Source organism: Neofelis nebulosa, chromosome 14 (genome assembly GCF_028018385.1).
Source record: "Neofelis nebulosa isolate mNeoNeb1 chromosome 14, mNeoNeb1.pri, whole genome shotgun sequence".
NCBI lineage: Eukaryota > Metazoa > Chordata > Mammalia > Carnivora > Felidae > Neofelis > Neofelis nebulosa.
In genome coordinates this window covers 22,563,967-22,584,866 of record NC_080795.1, presented here as the reverse complement: position 1 = coordinate 22,584,866, position 20,900 = coordinate 22,563,967, and the positions used below count along the sequence as shown (strand labels likewise).

At 39.0% G+C, this 20,900-nt stretch overlaps 1 protein-coding gene across 1 annotated transcript in view; it reads right to left on the bottom strand.

Moving 5' to 3' along the window:
- The window catches only part of KCNB2 (potassium voltage-gated channel subfamily B member 2), a 387,255-nt gene that overhangs the window by 105,008 nt on the left and 261,347 nt on the right, over window positions 1–20,900 (bottom strand). The window lies entirely within an intron of this gene.

Here is a 20,900-nt window from a genome sequence, read left to right as displayed (position 1 = left end):
GAATTTGGAGGACTCTGTACTAACTTTGGACCTTATTCTAAGTGTGAAAGAAACTCATGAAAGAGTTCTAAACAGGGCAGTGATGTAATCTGATTTATAGTTACTTAAAAAAGATCACTGTGGCTGCTATTGGAGATTGAATCCAGTAGTAGGTAGCAGGCAGGGTGGCAGGAGGGAAGCAGAAAGAGACTGAATTGTTCAAATGATAGATGATGGTGCTTGGTGGTAGAAGTGGAAAGAAAGTAAGTGAGAGATGTTGAATGTGCTTGCTACTCTGCAAGCAAGACAAGAACACCCCATGCAGTACTTACATTAACTGCCTGTAGTACGTAATCAGTAAATATTGCCTCTAAGTCATTCTCCACATTTTTATGTCTGTGTCTTATCTTTGCAACTTGTCTCTGCCCATCGTTCAATACAGAGACACCAAACACTTGCCATGTGCGTGGCGTTAGTCCTCCCCACCAGGGAACTCATCAGACTGGAGGGAACATAAGGCAAATGCACAATTAACCAGCAGACAATACAGAATACGGCAAGTGCCACAAGAGCAAAGCTACCAGTCTTGCTAGACGAGAAAGGGCAGCAGGCACAGGAGCACACCACTATTCCCTGAAGAAAGACCCTTTACAATGACCTGGGAAGTCCCCATAGAGTTTCATGGAGGATGGCGACTCCATCAGATTGGCAAATGGATTGGAACCAAAACTGGTGTAGACAGACTGGTTAGCAGACAGGTGCAGTAGCCTCAGATGAGATCTTGTGCGGGATAAGTGAGGATGAACACAGAGGGGAGGGGATGAATGTGAGATACATTTAGGAGGTGGATGCCACTTTAGCCCCTGGACTTGGTAACTGACTGGATGGAGGGGATGGTGGGGGGAGCACCAAGGAAGAAACAAGAGGAAAAGATGACTCATGACTTCTCTTCTCTTGCTTTTGGTTCCTTTCATTTTTGTTATAAAAGCAACAAATTCTACTGTTGTTGTAAAGAGATATCCATGACTGCTTATAAGAGGTAAATTTCATGGGCTACATTTTACTAATCACTGTCTAGTTTTTCCAGTTCCATGCATAGTGGGGCTCAGTGTGTGTGTGTGTGTGTGTGTGTGTGTGCACGTGCGTGTGTTTTACGGAGTATTCAGTTTAGTAGAGTGTAGAAACTGACTTGGGATGGGTAAAAATACAGATCATTAGCTTTACATTCTTCAACAGATTCTGATACTTCACACTTACATAAAATTTAAACTGCTGTATTATGTACTTAGTATAGTTAACCCGTGAACAACATAGGTTTGAGCTGCACAGGTCCACTTATATGAGGGTTTTTTTTTTTAATACAATATAGTATTATAAATGCATTTTCCTTATGATTTTCTTTTTTTTAAGTTTATTTATTTATTTATTTAGAGAGAGAGTGTGAGTGGGAGAGCAGTAGAGGGAGAGACAGAGAAAATCCCAAGTAGGCTCCACACTGAGTGCAGAGCCCAATGTGGGACTCAATCTCACAAACCGCAAAATCACGACCTAAACTGAAATCAAAAGTCAGAAGCTTAACCGACTGAGCCACCCAGGTGTCCCCTCCTTAACAACATTTTTTCTTTAGCTTACATTATTGTAAGGATACAGTACATAATACATATAATATATGGAACATGTGTTAACTGTTTATGTTATCAGTAAGGCTTCCTGTCAACCATAGGCAATTAGTAATTAATTTGGGGGGAAATCAAAAGTTATATGCAGATTTTGACTGCACAGGGGTCGGCGCCCCTAACCCCTGCATTGCTTAAGGGTTATCTGTATTATCTCAGCTCCAGGGAAGAAACTGAGATTCAGAGCAGCTAAATGTCATCCAAGGTCATCTGGCTGTAAGGGGTTGAAGCCAGGACTCCAATTTTAGGTCTTTGCATCTAAATTTATTGTCCCCTCCACAACAAGTGTTTGCAGATCTTCTTTAGTCATGTGTTAGAAGACTAACAGAATAATAATAGGACTAATAATTTGTCCTATTATTAATAAATACTACATATTTATTCAGTAGTTTTAAAAAGCAGATGGAAAGATTTCACAGAAAAGCTCAGCAATCCTTAACAGCACCCCTCATGAGTACACAGGAACCAGGATGATAGTTCTTGGCACCAGATAAGAATATGAAGGGGGGGTGTCAATGAATACTCATGGTTAAAAGCAAGTCATAAGAAGACAAAGTGACTAACCTCTTTATTTTGCCTCTTAGCAAATATTGTCTTTGATAAATGAAAATTGTGGAAGAAAATATAATCCTAATTCATTGGATAAGGGCATTTAAATCTCTAGGCAAAGAATGCTAGAACATGCTAAAGAATATCATAATGAAACCTTAGTAGATTATAGTTCTTTTCGAGGAGGTTAGAAAAGAATACATTTGGCTTGTATGACAAGAATGAGTAAGAATGGAAACATGCCATGGACTTGGTAGCAGGAGAGTCTCCAAGGAAATGTTGAGAAGAAAGTAACATAACCAATGAGCTTAAGGAAAATAGGATGTTCTGTCTGAATAAATCAGAATGAGTGAAGTGAAAGACTGTTATAAAATGATCTGACAAAAAAAAAAAAGATCTGACAGAGGGAATCAAAAGTGAGGTTATAGATTTAGAGGGGGATAAGTTGAACAGTTTTGAAAGCTTCAGGAAGTAAAGAAAATAACATTAATTTAATTTGGGGGACAGAATTAGAATTAATTACAAAATTCACAATGATGCTATTTCATAAAGTAAAAGAATTGAAAATGTAAAGGGAAACCACCACAGAGCAAAAACAAATCATAGGTTGGATCCAGGCAAGGATTTCTAGCAAGGATTTTGCAACAGAGAGACAGATAAAGGCGATGTGATTATGTGCAAATTATGTGTTTGTTTTGAAGTCTGGAGTTGAAAATCCCACCCTGAACATGTTTGAGGAGTTCACCTGGAAGGCCCACATGTTTGGAGAAATTCATTGTGCAAATTAATCGGAAAGGAGTTCATGGAATAAATATATTATTCAGGGAAAGGTTGATTTGTGAAGCTATTTATTAAAAGGATATAATTTATTATGACAAAATTATTTATAATACAAAGAGATACATAATCCAGTTATTGCTGGGGGCTTACAATCTAGATAAAAATATATTTGTGAGAAGAGTTAACTGTGGAGGCCACTTTTAGGCCACAGGCTTGAGCACTGGAGACCTGAGCAAGGCAAAAGGGCCCACAGTGACCACCGAGCTGATGAAAACAGGCTCACTAAGTGACCCACCTCAAAACAGCCATCGACCCTAACTGACCAGTGGGCTACTTACAACCAGGCACAGTTCCTAAGATTATCAAAAGAGGGAAAATCCCATACTTTCCCATAGTCCTTCACTCCACCCTAGAAGTAGAGACCCTCAGCACCGCTGTCAGGGCAGACAGCTTCTCCTTTGCTGTCCTGCCCACCGCTTCTTTACAGCATACAGTGTATTCACTAAACTTCCATCTCTTTGTTCTGCCCTGGGTGAATTCTTTCACCACCCCCGCCGCCAGCCCCCATCCAACCAGAGCACACCACAGTAACCATGTCAAGTAACCACAAAATGCGACAACTCTGTAGAATAAACAGCAAGGCTCTGTGTGGTTCAGAGGGGATGAGAGCTCAAGGAGGGTCCGTGCTGGAGGAGGAGGGCTTTGCAGTGGGCTGAAGGGTGAGCAGTATTGGGCGAGTTGGGAAGGAAGTCAGGGGGCCACCACAAGATGGGAATTTGCCTTGAGTAAAAGTGTGCAGGCCACACATAAGCCCTACTTTGGGAGCCAGGAAAACACCAGCCTCCTGGAATGGAGGCTCCTTGTAGGACAACACGAAGACGTGTGTCATTATTGTCCATATAGCGGGGGCTGGATATTAGACTAAGTTTAGACTTTATTTGACAGCAATGGAGAAACACTGAAAATTTCACAACAGGGGTATAAATGGATGAGAATAATTGGAAGCCCCATGCAGGGTAGCTTGGGAGGGAGAGACTGATGGCAGACACCAGTAAGGAGGGCATTATAATAATTCCAGTGATAACAGTTAACAAAAAGAGAAGCTAGAATTTATTCGGTGCTTACTATGTGCCACCTATCTTTGCTTTGCATGCATCATCTCACTAAATTCTCTCAGCATCCTTAAGGGAATGCTGTTATTCCTATTGATAGATCCCAGGTAATAGAGACAATTAGAAACACTCCTGGGACAATGAGTCCCGCAAGGTAGGGTTATTCAACTTGCTGCAACAAGGGAGAGCCTACCTCATGGGAAGTCATGGAGAGTCTTGGGAAGAGGGGGAAGGTAGGGAGCTTTTTGCAGGGTTTGGGCGTGGCTGAATGACAGTGAAGATGAGCTAAGGAATGGAGGCCATTCCTGTTCTGTTGCCTGGCTGTTGCTGCCATGCAGTGAGGGTAGTTCAGCAATCTTTTTTCAGGAACAAAGTGGGGCCGGGGAAGTTGTTGATACGAGAGCAATCACTATTCCAAAGAAAGGAGGCAAGACATTTTGTGGCTGTAGCTGACCTCGGAAGAATCATTGTTTTGTGTTGGCTTTGTCTCTGACTTTGTCTGTTATTACAGCCCGAGAGTTACCAGGGTGAGTCTTACTTTCTCCTCCTGGGTTTTACTCTCTCACCATTCTATAGTTGGGGAATCTGAGACACAGAAGAATGGTCCATGCTGCTGGTAAGGAGTCTAGCCTGGATTTGAACGTGCAGTTGTTTAGGCGTGAGACCGGGAGGGTCTAAACTGGAAGATAAGGTGGAAAAGAAGTGAGCCATGAATGAAAGCACTGGCAACCTTGGTGATTAAATGTGGGCGATGAAAGGGAAGTCACTAACCACACTGTCTCTTGGTACACAGTTAGGTGTACTATGGAGCACATCGGGAGGGGCAGGAGAGGAAGAATTTTATTTTAGGCTAATGAAGGGAAATGTACATCCTAATGATCAGCATTAAGAAGGTAAAGCAGATAGTTTCTAAAAAAACATCATAAACTATGTTCACTCAATATCAGTTAATTTGAAAACTTACATCATTATTACCTAAAAGATTTTTCCACCCACTTGGCATGGCACAGTGTTAGTTCATATTACTTTGTCCTTAAAATAGCGATGTGTGAAGGAGGTATGACTATGCATTTTCCAGGTGAGTCCTAGGAAGTTCAAGTGATGTTCTCAAGGTCACAGAGCAAGTCAAGGGGGGAGGGGAACGAGGGTTGCTGCCCCCTATATAACTATTCCAAACCAGATTCTCTCCTAAGGTAAAAGAAGTATTGGACCTGGTGTGAGTCTTGATGTATCTTAGTAGGAGTAACAGATTTAAATTTAGCAAGTTGATTGTCAGGGAAAAAAATCTTGACATTATTAAAGAAATTATATAATATTTTTGTTGCAAACAGGATGGTAAGTCCTGGCATTTAATTTTTTTTCATTTTTCTTAAAGGATAATACATTTCACTTGCCTACAAATAGAATAATGGCAAGATTTTTTTCCCACTTTGAGTTAGAAAGGGCAGCATGTTTTAAGGATGAAATTCAAAGGCTATGAATCTGGCATTAAGTTATAGGCCATTAACTATGAGGCAAAGCTATACATATCCATCAAATTCCTCCTTTTACACACTTCTACATTTGTAAAATAACAGTATTATTAGTCAGTCCTTCTTCCCAGACTATAATTTCCTATTTGGTGCTGGGGGAGACATCCATGATGTTTACAAAATATTTTATTTGTACACAGTTTAATATAACCTATTTAAATTTTTAAAAACAAAATTGAATTTAAAACACCATAAAGAATGTGAATAAAAACATGTCCACTAGTACACTATGAGAAAATGTAAAGATTTCTATGTGGAGAGCATTGTGAGACATTCTAATTGTCTTCACTTTTATTTATTTTTTTAAGTTTATTTATTTATTTATTTTGAGAGACAGTGAGAGAGTGCAAACAGGGGAGGGGCAGAGAGACAGGGAGACAGAGAGAATCCCAAGCAGGATCCACATTGCCAGAGTGGAGCCCAACGGAGGGCTCGAACTCACAAACCATGAGATTGTGACCTGAGCCAAAACCAAGAGTTGGACGCTTAACTGACTGAGCCACCCAGGTGCCCCATGTCTTCACTTTTAATAGTTACTGAAGAATCCCCAATAAAATTGGCTGCTGGTATTGCTAACAATAAACCGAGCGGAAAGGCTGACAAGGGGGAGAGTAGGTTTGGTAAGTCACCATTATGTCTAAGAAAAACAATTCTTTGGGTTTTTGGTGAGAAATTTACTGAAAGAAACGTTAATGCTCTAGATCTAGAGTGACTATTACAGAATTCCAGCGAGGTAAGGTGAACAGCAAAGGCCTTAGAAATCTGACCCATAGCCCTAAAAGTTCTTGAGAAATGATGCCATTTTGCTTTTTATAGGAGCGGAAATGCTTCACACCAAAATCTGAGATAATATTGGGTCAAAAGTTTGATTACTCTGCTTGCTCCAAAGACATTACAGAAAAATCAATGACTATTTGGGTGTTCTATCACATCTTTTAAAGATGTCAGTGAGAGTAGGCATTGCCTGTTTTCAGTTTCTACAGGCTAGACTGTGCATGAACCTGCCTGGTGAGGGGGAACATTAGGAGACAGGAGGGCAAGGCTATTTTAAGCACTGCTTGCCACAGCCCTCACCAAGGTTTTGCCCTATGAATCACAGTTTGCTCCAGAAATACAAAACCATTGAGAAGTTGTCATAAGCAGAAACCCTTTTATTCATTCAAAATGCTTTAGAGTCTTCTCCGGAGACCATGTTTTTCTTTCCTCTTGGAAGATTATTTTTCTATAGGCTGTGTCTTCTTTCAGGATCTTGCACACCAGGATGTACAAATGTGTTTAGGAATTCTCTGGCTTTGGATATTTGCAGAATTCATTGACCTCTTCACCGTAGCCAGGGTGGGGAGTAGAAAAACCCTCCACAGATAGTCAAGGTCCTGGACCTTTTCCCTGTGAAAGCACCGGCAATGGAGGTCCACCATCGATCTCTTTTGTTTACCATGGGGAAAGGAGCAAGTAATGTTATTTCATTTCATTTCTTCCTTAGCAGAAGTTTAAAAAATAAACATGTTCTTACAACCCGTAATGGAAGAACTCCATTAATAAGGATCAAGAGTTGTGGTTTTAGGGTAAACTTGGTAAGGTATCCCTAAGGAAAAGGCATTATTCATGAATTTCTATTGTGAAACTATCAAAATGTTCAGCACATCTATACAGTCTGATTAAACTGTTTCAGAGCACATTTCCATTTAATTCATCTGCTGCCAGGCTACTTGAGAAATTGCTGTATTTTGTGCATATTTTGGACTAACTGCTTCAAAACCTTGACAATATGTTTAGTTTGCATAAATCAGGCAAAACATATTTTGTTTTGTTCAGCATGCTCTGAACTTTCACAGTTATTTCATTATCTGTTCAGATGGTCCCCCAGCCTTGCTTCAACTGAAAGGGAAATTGTAAATGTTGTTAAAATAAAACCCAGCTGATGCATTGGCAGCTGTGCAATTTGCAAAGGACCTAGGTTCAGGGATCTAGCTTAAATCCAAGAAGCTTATCTTCACTAACTTCTCATGGTGATAAGCATTACTACTCACATTCTGCAGAAATCTGTCCAATCTTCCCTCTTTAAGGAAATCTGTTTTCATTTTAAAAGGGATCTATCTTCCCTTCCTGTCTCATGCATTACTGCTTGTAAGTTTTTTCCCCTTTGTAAAATATTCTAGAATTTGTCCAACGTATGGTGATATAATTTTGAGTCAATTATGACATCTTTATCTTTCCTATTTTCTCTCTTAGATTGTCTTTTATAGTTAATTCAAAATAACTGTATTCAAATTTTTTTTTGTCTTTTCTATTATGTCTGTTTCTCCATACCCTCATGTGATTCTCAGAAACTTTTGCTATTAAGGTTTTCATTCTGGGGTTTGTTCTCAGAGTTTTAGGAAATTCTTTTTACCCTCTCCTGACCTTCCTTAAGGACAAAGGTAGGCTTTTAATTCTCTCCCCCACTCTTTGGAATCCTTCAGCAAGAATTTTCTTTGTGGACAAGAAATTTAGTATAATGGGACTAGATCTCAACCTTCTCCTTCAGTTTGAAACATAAGCTACGAAAGAAAAGATCTGGGGATTTGTCAATAAAAGACAAAGGAAAGTGTGTTAACTAGGATTCAGTCCCCATTTGTTTTGCTCATTCATTCGTGTATTTAAGACATTTATTGAGTGGTTCAGGTGCTATGGCAAGCAGTGGAGATACAAATAGAGGACAGCGAAGGGTCAAAGGTCCCTGCGTTCTCTGTATAGCATATGGGGGAAAAAGACAAACAAACAGGTATAACACTGATAAGTGCTGTTGAAGGGGAAAGTGCACGTTGTTACTTTATATTTAATACTTTATCTTTAAGAATTAATAGGAAGAGATAAAACAGGATTTTCCAGTCTTTTTAGCCCTTATGTCTGAGTACATTCTGGGGATAGTTTGCACTAAAAAATTAAAATATCCATCAGCAACCATTTCAGAACATTCCAACTCCTCTGCCTGTGTCTTGTTCATTTCCATTTTCTTCGTTCCTCAGTATAAAAGGAGGATGCGTTCAGTATTTGTTTTAATGGGTAGAGCTGACTTTTACCTGGGGAGATTTTGTTAAAGAGCTCCTGGCTCATGGTGGAGAAGACATCCTACAATTAAAGTGCACATTTTTGCAACTCCTTCTTCATGACCTTTAACTTACCAGTTTGCAAGGAATTCTCCAACCTCAAAAAAAAAAAAATGTGTCTCCTTTCTCTGTTCTGCATAATTCCTCTTTACCTATTATTGACCTTCTGATAGATATCTTTAATTTTGCCAGTAATTATGATAGTTCATCCCACTGTTTTCTCTGTAATTCAGGCACTATTTTTTGGCTCATTATATTGCATTATTTATGCAGAACAATTATTATTCCCCATACTTGGAGATGTCATTTATTACAACATGGCGTGCAGAATAAAGTAGCAACACGGCAACTGGAAAAAATTTAAAAAGTCTGAAAGAGTGCATCCTTCTAATATTAGGACTTTGCCCAGTACTGATTTAAATGAAAATGGCTTCAGCAGAATGATTTTACCCTTTGAATGAATAAACTCTTTGTCTATTTAAAAACTTTCTTCCTGTATTTTTATTTATTTATTTTTTAAATGAGTCCTTCAATCAAAATTAGCCAAAGATTTACTAAGCGGTGAAACTCACTTTCATGTGTGGCTTTCAGAGAATGGCTAAAACGATAATGAGGAGAATTAACAAGTTTTGATGAAGATATAGAGTAACTAAACTCCATACATTGCTGGAGGGAGTTTAAAACGGGTGGGTACAACCACTTTGGAAAGCTGTTTGGAGGTACTTACGAAAGCTGAATATATGCCTATCCTATGACCTAGTAACTCTACTCCTAGGTACATAACCACAAGAAGGATGATGAAAAATCATGAATAATGCTTACAGTAGTATGAGCATTCATAATCTCTCCAAACCAGAAACTATCTAAACACTTACCAGTATTAGAATGGATAATAATCTGTGGTGTATTCATATGATGTAATACTATACTGAATTGAGAATTTCAGTACACGTTATACAAGGCTGAATGTCACAAGCAAAATATTGAACAAAAGAAAGTAGATACAAAAAAAATTTACTAGAAGATTCATTTATATCAAGTTGGAAATCAGGCCAACTAATAGTCAGGAGTGTCCCCCTTAGCAGATGGTTGAAGGGGCTGATGGTAACAGGAGGGTGTTTAATTTGTAATAATTAATCAAATTATCTAGTTTTTATTTGTGTACTTTTGTGTATGTATATAATTCTTCAATAAAAATTTCCAAGGAGACAGAACAGGAGAGAGAAAGAAAGAGAGAGAGGTAATAGACTCAGACAAATGAGCCAGTTTAACAAAGTCTACCATTGACGCCACTTTCTTTCTCTTTTGGGACCTCCTCATTCATCTCACATCATTGGACCTGGGGGCTTTACAATCTCTAGCCTTTCTTTTTCTCTACTGAAATTATGATCAGGAACAAATGTCTATCAATCATTTCCTTCCGAGTGTAAAATTAAACGGGTGTTTCACCTCCTCAGGAGTAGCTGTGTTTTAAGCCTTGCAATGTTTCTAATGTGAAATACAGAGTGACCAGTTAAGTGAATTTCAGCAGCTGAAGGCAGGTTTGGAGGCAGGGGGGTGGAAATAGTGCTTTTGAAATCATACCGGTTAGGCTTAGGCTTGCTTTCCTCATGAGCAAGCCAATACTGCACATAGTTTGGCATTTTCTTAACCATTCTTTACAGTCTCACGGCACCTCCTCTACATAATTTTATTATAGAAACATACTACTCCATTTTGTAACATTATTGACATGCTTATCACCTCCATTAAACCACGAGTTCCTTGAAGGCTAGCACTATCTTTCATTCACCTCTTTGTCTCCAGTGACCAAGCACCGTGTTCGACGTAGGGTAGGCAATCAATCAATCAAGCCTGCTGGGAATTTTACCATATCATGAAAGATCATCTGGTTCCCATACAATTTATACTCTTCTAAGACATAGGGAAATAAAGAAACCTTCAAAATTCTTTATATGGTGTCTGTACAACATTGATACCAAAACCTGACAATCACTGAACAGAAAAGAAAACTACAGCTGAATAAAACTTACGCATATCAGTATAAAAGTCCTGTATCAAAGGGTAGCAACCTGAATCTGGCAACGCATTAAAATAATAAAACTTCATGGCTAAATAAAGATTATTCTGGAAATAAATGGATTGTTATTAGGAAATGTGTTAATATAACATCATATTTTTAGACTTAAAGAAAACATATGATCATGTCCCCAGACCCAGAAAATGTAGTTGTACAAGTCCGGCAACTATTTTTTTTTTAAACAACATCAATTAAAGTAAGAATTGTTGACATGATAAATATATCTCTATATCTTTATCCATTCATCCATCCATCATCCATGACAACTAAAAACTGGCATTAAAATTAATGAAGACACATAAGAAGCATTCCTGCTAATGTTACAGATGGAACAAGGGTCCTCACAGTTACTACTGTGGTTTTTTAATAAAATTAGATAAGAAAAAGGAATTAGAAGTATGAAACCATAAAGTATAAAAAAAGTATAAAAAAGGAGGAAGCAGATCTATTACTGTATTTGGATAAGAGTTTTTAATTGGAAAATCCAAGAGAATCAACAACAAAAACATACAATGAGATAATTCAGTAAGACACAACATGAATTAGAAATCAATAGTCTTTGTATACAAATACAAGTCAGAAGATATAATGAAAGAAAAGACCCCATTTAAAATAGTCCTCCCAAAGATCAAACTTAATGAGAAATGTGGAAACTCATATGAAAACTTTAAGACATTTCTGAAGGACAGAATATGAGGCTTTTGCAAATGAAAAGACTTGGGATCAGAATATGTGGCAAGAGAGAGCGGTTATTCCCCCAATGGAATTGATGAAGTTAACATAATCCTAATAAAAATATCAACTGGGGACAACTGGGTGGCTTAGTTAAGGTTAAGTTTCCGACTCTTGATTTTGGCTCAGGTCATGATCTCATGGTCATGAGATTGAGACCCATGTCAGGGTCCATGCTCAGCGTGGGAGTCTCTTTCCCTCTCTCTGTGCCTCCCGCCAAGATAAGTAAATAAACATTAAAAAAATATCCATGGGTTTTTAAAGAAACAAACTAGTTGATTCTAAAGTTCATATGGAGAAACAAATAAGCAAAAAGCCAGGAAAATTATGAGAAAGAAGAGGGATAACATGATACTAACCCTACCATTTGTTGAAACACACTATAAAGCCTTCATAATTAAATCAATGTGGCATAAGTACTTAAATAGACCAACAGTAGAAGATTTAAAAATATAGACCCCATCACTTATAGGTATTTAGAATAAATGTGGCATCCTTGGGATAGGGGATTAGCCAAATGGAAAAGGAGAGTTGGATCCACTTTTTATCACAGGATAAATTCCAAATGGGTCAAAGATATAAATGTTACCAGTAAATGAAAGCATAAAAGTTACAGAAAAAAATGACAGAATACCTTTATCTATAACCTCAGAATAGGTAAAACCATTTTAAACTCACTCAAAATTAAGAAGGTTAAAAAAATAAACAAAAACAAAAGAAAAGAGATGGAAATCCCTTCATTATCTGTCATCGTGTGTACTTGTTCTAGATAACTGAAGCTTTAAGCAAGATGTCAGCTGAACAATAAATGGTTGAAAAGGTAGGATAATAGATAGCATAAATATAGTTTGGACAGGTCTCTTTTCATGAGATGATGATGTTCATCATTTCTCTTTGCTTTTATGCTCTAGCTTGACAACTATGACAGTTATATAACAAACTGGGCCATAATTTACATATCACAACTTACATAGCTGATACCATGCCCTTCTGATAGACTTTATCACATTTTAAATACTTAAGAATGTCCACCCAAAGACATGTAGGATTTAGGTTGGGATGTTCAGGGGGCATCCCATGTTTTCCCTCTTCCAAGTCCCCAAATTACTTGATGTCCAGTTCCAAAACTTTGAAAATTAATACCTCCTTTTTAAATGGATGTTCTTCTAATAAATGGAAGAAAAATTTTGGATTAACTATATTGGAGAATATTCTTCAAAAACTTGAAAATAAAGGACATAAGTCTGTCTTCCTCTGTAGCTATATTATAAAACCAACACTCATGTTAAAGACACTGGGTGGTACAAAGACAAGACTTGACTACACCTGACTGAAGGTACTTCTTTATCTAAACAAGAGAAGGAATCTACGTGTCCATCAGAGTGCAGTTGGCCAGAAGTGGACATCTGGACAAACAAGGATGGAGAGACAAAGTCCCTGTCGTAGAAGAACCTTCAGGATTACTCTGGATCCTTTTTCCCTGATGATGGACATCATCTGGCTTATATCAGGGACAGTCCAGGTTTATGCTTCTCATTGTGGTGTAACTATTTATAGTGCCTCCTTTCATTCTCAACACAAAATGGATGATAAATTATATGGGTATTCTGTCCCTAAACCATCAGCCCTCTATGTCTCATCTGTTTTCTCATCTTTGTCCCCTTGGTGTAGACCCTTCTCTGCTGAGTTTCTTCAGACTGTTTGGATGATCTGTTCTGATTTTTGACTGGCATCATCTCACAATATTCCTCCTTCTTATGGCATCTCAAGTGCAAGTGATGCATCCACCCCACAACTACTTAGGCTCTAGGCCAGAGGGCAGCTTGATGCTACAGGTAAAAACCACCCAAGAAGCAGTCAAGGTGAGAGGGATTTAAGCCAATGGGGTTTTAGTGTTCTGGTCCCCTTGAGAGTAATTAAAAGAGTGCGGTAACTGTAGTTAGGGTAAAGGATACTAAGATAAGACTGACAAAAAATATATAAAGAAAAATAATAAGCAAAGGCTAATACCCTTGGAAAAGGCATTAGGTGATTATTTCCTTTTTGTTTCTGTGTGTGTGTGTGTGTGTGTGTGTGTGTGTGTGTGTGTGCGCCCACATGCAAAACATAAATGTTTATTGATGTAGGGCACTGATATGTTGTGGTTATTTGTTATGCTGCATTATCGTGGCATTAGAAAACCATAAAAACACATTCCTATATAACAGTATTTCTTTGTTTCTTTCAAAAGAATTTAAAAGGGTTACAATTTAAGAATGGCCTTTGTTTCTAAATTTTAAGGCATAAGGTCTGATTTAGCCATGGCAAGCACTGAATATACTGGAGAATCTACAGCATTTGGGATCTTTGGGGCTTCCTTAGGAAGAGACATTTTTGCATATTGATTATCCTTACCAGAGAAGTGATAGAGGCTATTTAGGGGCAATAGTAGCAGTAGGAATTCATTTTTGAAAACTATTTCTCTATTCTCTAGTAAGGTTTGAGGGAGAAGCCTTGCTTTATCTTAGAGACCAATGTCCCAGAGGTAATCATCCTTTTTCAATTCTCCAGAGTAATGGCAGCTGGCTGCATGGAGCTGACAGAGGAGCAAGAGCTACTCCAAGTTCGGTTTTCTCTCTGTTAATTTTAATTTTAATTTGATTATAATTTGTAAATGCCATGTATACTTTGGGGGTACAAATAAGGTTTATAAAAGAAAGGACAACTAATTCTCATATATTAGAAGAAAAATTGATTAGGGATATTGGTTAAAAGGTTGGTCTTGAAAAAGAGACAGGGTATTTGATGTCAGAACTTTATCTCCACCTGGAACAGTATTATCCCCACATCATCACGTCGAGCCGAGCATTCAGATTAAAATGCTGGATTTTAATTTACTAGATTTAAAGGCTGCTTTTGTGATTACTTAAGATGACTAATGGGCCACACAGGTCCTGGACACAAAAACACTTCATACATTTATCCAACGAATATTTATTGGACACTCAGTTAGGGCCAGACACTGTGGTAGAATAGCAAGCAACATTTGTCTTGATCCTGTCCTCAAGAACTTTATAGTCTAATGTGCAAAACAGGCATGAATCAAGTAATGAACCAAACAGATACAAAATTATAATTGTGTGAACAGTTAGAGAGGACTCACCTTTGATGTTGTGAGTACAAGTCTCAGCAAGATTAATATTTAAAGGTCATGTACTTGGAGCTATACGTGTGTAAAAGGAGATCCAGTGCAAATTTAGGATCAGGAAGCTTCCCTTAGGATAGGACTCATAGTCTGGAGGATAAGTAGGCATTACCTTGATAATGAGCTGGCTTGGGATGGGGTGAGGGAATATGTCCAGTACAGGGGGGTCCTTGTCTATTTTCCCATTAAATGATCTAATATTCAATGGTATTAGAAAATTTCTCCCAAAGACACTAAAAGTGTGTTGTGATTAATATTTTCTAACTATAAACATCTTTTAAAACTTTTTTCCACTTCATAATTGAAGCATATGGATTCCAGTTCACATTCAAGATTAGTATGGGGGCTAGACTACAATGACATTTCTTAGAGATAAAGACTCTACTTTAGAGGAACGTTGATGTCTCTGTCAGTTAAGTATACACCTCTTGGTTTTGGTTCAGGTCATGATGTCACAGTTGTGAGACTGAGCCCCATGTCAGGCTCCACATTGAGCATGGAGCCTGCTTGGGATTCTCTCTCTCTCTCTCTCTCTCTCTCTCTCTCTCTCAAAATAAATAAATAAATAAATAAATAAATAAATAAATAAATAAACAAACAAACAAACAAACAAACAAACATTACAAAAAGACTACAGTTTCCATTTAAGAAAATTATTGAGTTGCCCCATACATGCCATACTGGGCATATAGTAAGGCACCATACTAGGTGTTTGTTTTTTAAACTGTGATATGAAATGAATCACTTGATGGCCCAAGCATTTGTTGTCATCTAAATATTCTACTTTAGGAACATAGTGAAACATCAAGAAATATTGTGAGATTACTGCACAGACTTAGATATATCGATTAAAGCACATATCCTGAAATATATCAACAATGTGCAGGTATTGCTAAGAGAATTCATCCAATTACATGGCACCAGAACTCATATTAGAAGACTGTATTTCAGAGTAGAACAGATTCCTGGCCATGTAAGACTTAGTGAGGTCAAGTGGAAGGCTATTTTTGGCCAAACCAAGAAGCACTGTAATATGAAGATTCCTGGCTCTTGTATAACTTGTACTGAAACTGCTGGGAAGGTTAGCATCAGGAAAACTGTTATGGCAAGATATTTTAGCAATTTTTCAGTCTTTTAAATAGTATTTCTGTTTCCTTCTTTCTGGTTTTTTATTTCTCCCAAAGTCCCTTACTAACTCAATAGAGGATTTAGAAAAGCATCTGCTTCTTTTTTTGGCTCATTTTTACCTAGGTTTCTTTCTTTCACCTATTGTTTACTGAAGACATGTGGACTCAGACTGAGACAGAACTTTATTCTTATCTCACATCTGTGTGATACAGAAGTGGCTATATCTCCCCTGCCCAGGTGCCATCAAGATGCTGTTTTCTGATTCGTGCTGCTGAGCAGTTCCCTGGGATTCTGTGAGCAAATCCAACACAAATCTGTCTGTATGAGCAATTACAGGTCAGACCTCACCTTTGTGACACTATGAGCAGGATCTCAAGCAAGATTGGTCGGGTCTGTGCAAAGGAAGACAGAGGCAAGAAAGAACAGGGCTGCCCAAAGAACCAAGCTGAATGTCTAGAAGAGAACAGTGCTTCCAGAAGCCATCTGCAAGGTCTATATTAGCAGTAAGCATAATAATAACTCACACCTGCAGGGTGATTCAAGTTTACAAGGGCTTACGCACTTACGAGAACACCGTATGATTCTCACAACAACCTTGGATTCCAGAAAACAGCTTGCTCGTGTTGGCTTGCACACAATATATGGTTCGTATGCTTCATATTAAGAGCTCTATTGGGAGCAGGCATGTTTTGAGATATACGACATAACTTGCACGGTCTGCATGCTGTGAAACCAGATCTCTACAGTTTCCAAAAACAGCTATAAATCTCCCACTGGCTGTTACTATGTGCATATTTAGGCCTGGAAGTTGTATTAAAAGACCCAAATATCTTCCCTACTTGAGGGTTTTTGCAGTGGGCTGTCCTCTCTCTTAGAAACCTCTCTCTCCTCCTTTTCCTCTGTGGCAGACTCATCATTCTGGTCACAATTAAAATGTGCCTGCCTCAGAGAGGGGAGCACGGAGAGACAGAGAGAAGGGTGGGGAGAGATCCATGAGCACTCTCTCTAGATGTGCAAGCCCCCTTCTGCTATTCCTTCATTAATTGGTTATTTCCCTCGGAGTACTAACAATCTGAAATTATTACTTAAACAATTTTTTTAATGTTTATCATTGAGAAACAGAGAGACAGAGCATGAGCATGGGAGGGGCAGAGAGAAGGGGTGACAGAATCTGAAGCAAGCTCCAGGCTCTGAGCCCTCAGCACAGAGCCCGATGTGGGTCTCGAACTCACAAACTGCAAGATCATGACCTGAGCCAAAGTCGGACACTCAACAAACTGAGCCACCCAGGTGCCCCACAATCTGAAATTATTTTGATAATTTTTTTACTTACGGTCTGTATCCCCCATTGGAAAATATGCACCAAGTGGGTAGGGACCTATCTTTGCTACCACCATGCCCCAAGCACTGTACTTGGTCCAGGTATATACCAGGCATTCAAAAACTGTTGCAATAACAATAAATAATTCATTTCAAATAACATAATTTAAATAATTCATGTAAAATAACAATAAATTATTTTATTGTTGAATAAATGACTGAGATAAGTAACATTTCTCTATTAAGGCTTTCACTCAGTTATATCATTGACCAAAACTTTTATTGCTTTTCATTAGTTGGGAACCTAAGATAAATTAAAACCGCAGCAATCACATAGACTACTCCTACCCTCTTACAAATGATGAAATTGAAGTCCTAGAAGTTGTGGTTTTTCTGAGGTCAGAGTCAGGATGACAGCCAGGTCACTTTTCCTTATCCAGCCAAATGCCTTTCCTACCACAACTTAATCACTCATAGAGAAGGATGATATACAAAAGGTTCCAATGGTCAGTCTTTTTTTGCACAAAGGTTACCCTTGTGGGCTTCATGCACATTGACTGAAGAGAAAGTATTCTGAGAAGTACTTTGTAAACTCAGAAGGACGTCACAACATCGGTAGGGTCCCATACCTTGGAAACAAATACCAGCATTTGAGTTGTTATTTTATTTAAAGAACGAGACTGAAAATGGGTTTGAAGTTGAGAGGAGCATGAATCAATCTGGTAAATGAAGGGTAAAAGGGGGTAATTTAAAACACTACTGGGTCAATAGATTGGGCCAACTCTATATATCACTGTTTCCTCAAGATCTTTATTTGCAGCAGTAATAACTCTTGAAGACATAGCTATATGCAGGGAGACAGATTTGTACTCTAAGATAATGTTCTTAAATTCCATCTTATAATTCCCTTAGGGGCCCTACACTCTGCTATGTCATCCTTGGAAAGCAAGAACAACAGTAATATCCTTCTTGTGCTTGTCTGGTTTCAGAGATGATAACTCTCTGATTAGAACCATGGCCAGGCTGAGCATCTGACTTTGGCTTGGGTTATGATCTTATGGTTCGTGAGTTCGAACCCCACACTGGGCTCACTGCTGTCAGTGCCAAGCCCCCAGATCCTCTGTCCCCCTCTCTCTGCCCATCCCTCACCTGTGCGTTCTCAAAAATAAATAAACTTTTTTTTTTTAAATAACCATGACCAAAGAGGAAAGTTTACCTCTGTAGAGGGAGGACAGATATCTGGGGAAAATATCTCTCTCATAATATATTTGACTATTGACTGTTAAACTTTTTCTAATTTGTTATCATAAGTTGTTTGGAGTTTGATCCTAATAGTAATAATAGTAGATAACAAGGATTGAGCAGCTACCGTGTGTGAGGCACTGCTCTGAGCTCTTCATAGGTACCAGCCTATATGGTCCTCACAATTATCCTTATGAGGTGACGATCCCCCCCCCCCCCCGCCGCCTTTACCAATGAAGGAATTGAGCTAGTAAGTGGTGAAGATAGGATTTGAACCCAGGCAGTGTGGCACCAGTGCCCAGCCACACGGTCACTGCATCTCACTTTTAAGCTCATGATTTGAAGTTGATACTCTCATTGTAACGTTTACTCTAAGGAGCAAAAAGATCCACTTCCCTGTGAAGCCCTGCTTCCTTTTTCAAAGCTGCCACTTGACCAGATCTTTGGTCACCTCTTCATGCCTCTGCTCCAGCTCTGAGAAGCAGGGACACTGTTTTTCACTTTGGTATTGCCAATTGTTGGCTGACAAATACAGACAACAGATGTTCAAATAGTGTTTGTTCAATGAGTGAATGAATTTTCCAAACTGATTGACTGCCTTTCCTTTCCTTCTATTAATAATAAAGCAAAGCCTCACAAGTCATTTTCAAATGTTATGGTTTAATTAGTAGTTAATTTGGCTTAACCTGTGTGGACGGGGTCAGTGTAGAGAGCAAGAAAGTAGAAAAGAAAGGACAATATTGATTAAAGCCTTTAGTGGGACATGGTCAAATATGAATACTAATCCTCATCAAAAGACTCATTTTATTTCATTTTTGCTGTCCCTAGGCACTCAATCTTTCCCACTGGGATCCCATTTGTAAGTGAGCATCAGCAGTTTCTATGTCCTAGTGATACTTTATGACACAAAACAGACTAGATTTTCTAGGTTCCATATTCCATCACAACAGTGAGTAAAGACAATGATATGCAGTCATATGTAGACTTGAAAACAAAAAGTGAGAAACAGGCAGGTATACTTACTCTTGTTAGCTGTTGCCCTGGACTACAAGGAAGCTTCGTAAAACACTCTTTTGGCTTCCCTAAATCTCTCCCCACTTCAGTATATATGCTACTATTCTGCTAACAGAAGTTTGATCTCATCACCCTTCTTCTCATTAAAGTCCTTTCACAGCCCCCACTGCCTTGGGGATAAGGGTGACTCCATATATACACAGGGCTCACAGCTAGGTTCAACTTCCTTTCCAGACTTTCCACCCTACTGTGTCCACTCACCTCTCTTCTCTCTGGCCACAGTGAACCATGGTTTTTTGTTTTGTTTTTCTGGAACATGCCACCCTCATATGCCTTTGTACAGAGTCGTGTCAATAGAAAATGCCTTGCTGCCCCCATACATATCCTTCTTCATTTAGGATGGAAAGGTAAAGCTATTGCTCAAAGCCAGGCCTACCTACTCGGCTCTTCCTTCCCACCTTGTCCTGGCCCTCCAACCCCATTATCACAGCAGCCTGTTAGAAGTGCTGTTTGGAACTCCTCATTCATGCTTCCTGCTTTTCTCTGCCTTTGCCAGACACCCACATCAAGCCCCAGTACCTTGGTTCTCGTTCACGTTTCTGTCACAGTCCACCTGTCTGTGCACAAAAACTATCTCTGAGACACTCAGTTCTGGTGTCACCGTCTATGGGAACTCAACGTTTGCTCCTTCTCCTCCAGACTGAACTCTCAGGATTATAGGGAGGAATCAGGAGCAGGAACTGGTATCTGCTAGATAATCTTACGTGCCAGGATGTTTCTGAAAGCTTGATATGCCTTTTAGTTTTCACAGATGTTGTGGAAGTATTATTATCCCCGACTTACGGAGCTGTGATGTTGGTGGTGCAGATAGGTTGCTACCATGGGTACGTAGTTCCTAATTATTTAGAGTGGCAGTCACCCTTTAGGGATTTTTCAGCCACTAGGGAAGATGTGGCAAATGTTGGTGAGATGCTATTATCACAAATCAAAACATGCACATCTGGTGTGGGTCAGGTGTGAGGGCAGCAGGCAATACAGGAAATGTTATGAGGATGGACTGCCCAGGAAAGACAACGACCATGGGGCTGGCTAGTTCTTAGCAGTCCCAGCCTAGGGCAGTAACCGCTGTGGTGACTTCCCTGGTGCAGATGCTGGCTGCTCTGTGCTGCCTTTGCCTGTCACATGTCCCCTAAAGCTAATGAAGAGGTTCCTGTCTTACGTATTTCTACAGGTTGAGGCCACTTGCACAGAGCTACGGCTGTCAGCGGTGAGTATGTGCACCTCAGTGGTGACCACATTTACTAGATCATGTGACTGCAAAGATCTGAGTGATAATGTTTAAGGACATTTGGGTAGAAATGACATCCTTTAGTGAACATCAATTCTTAGTGGATGATATTTCAGATGCTGTACTATATTCATCCAAAGAGCAAAGAAAAACTTCTGATGTGAGAAAGATAGAAAAAGGAAGCTGTCTACATTT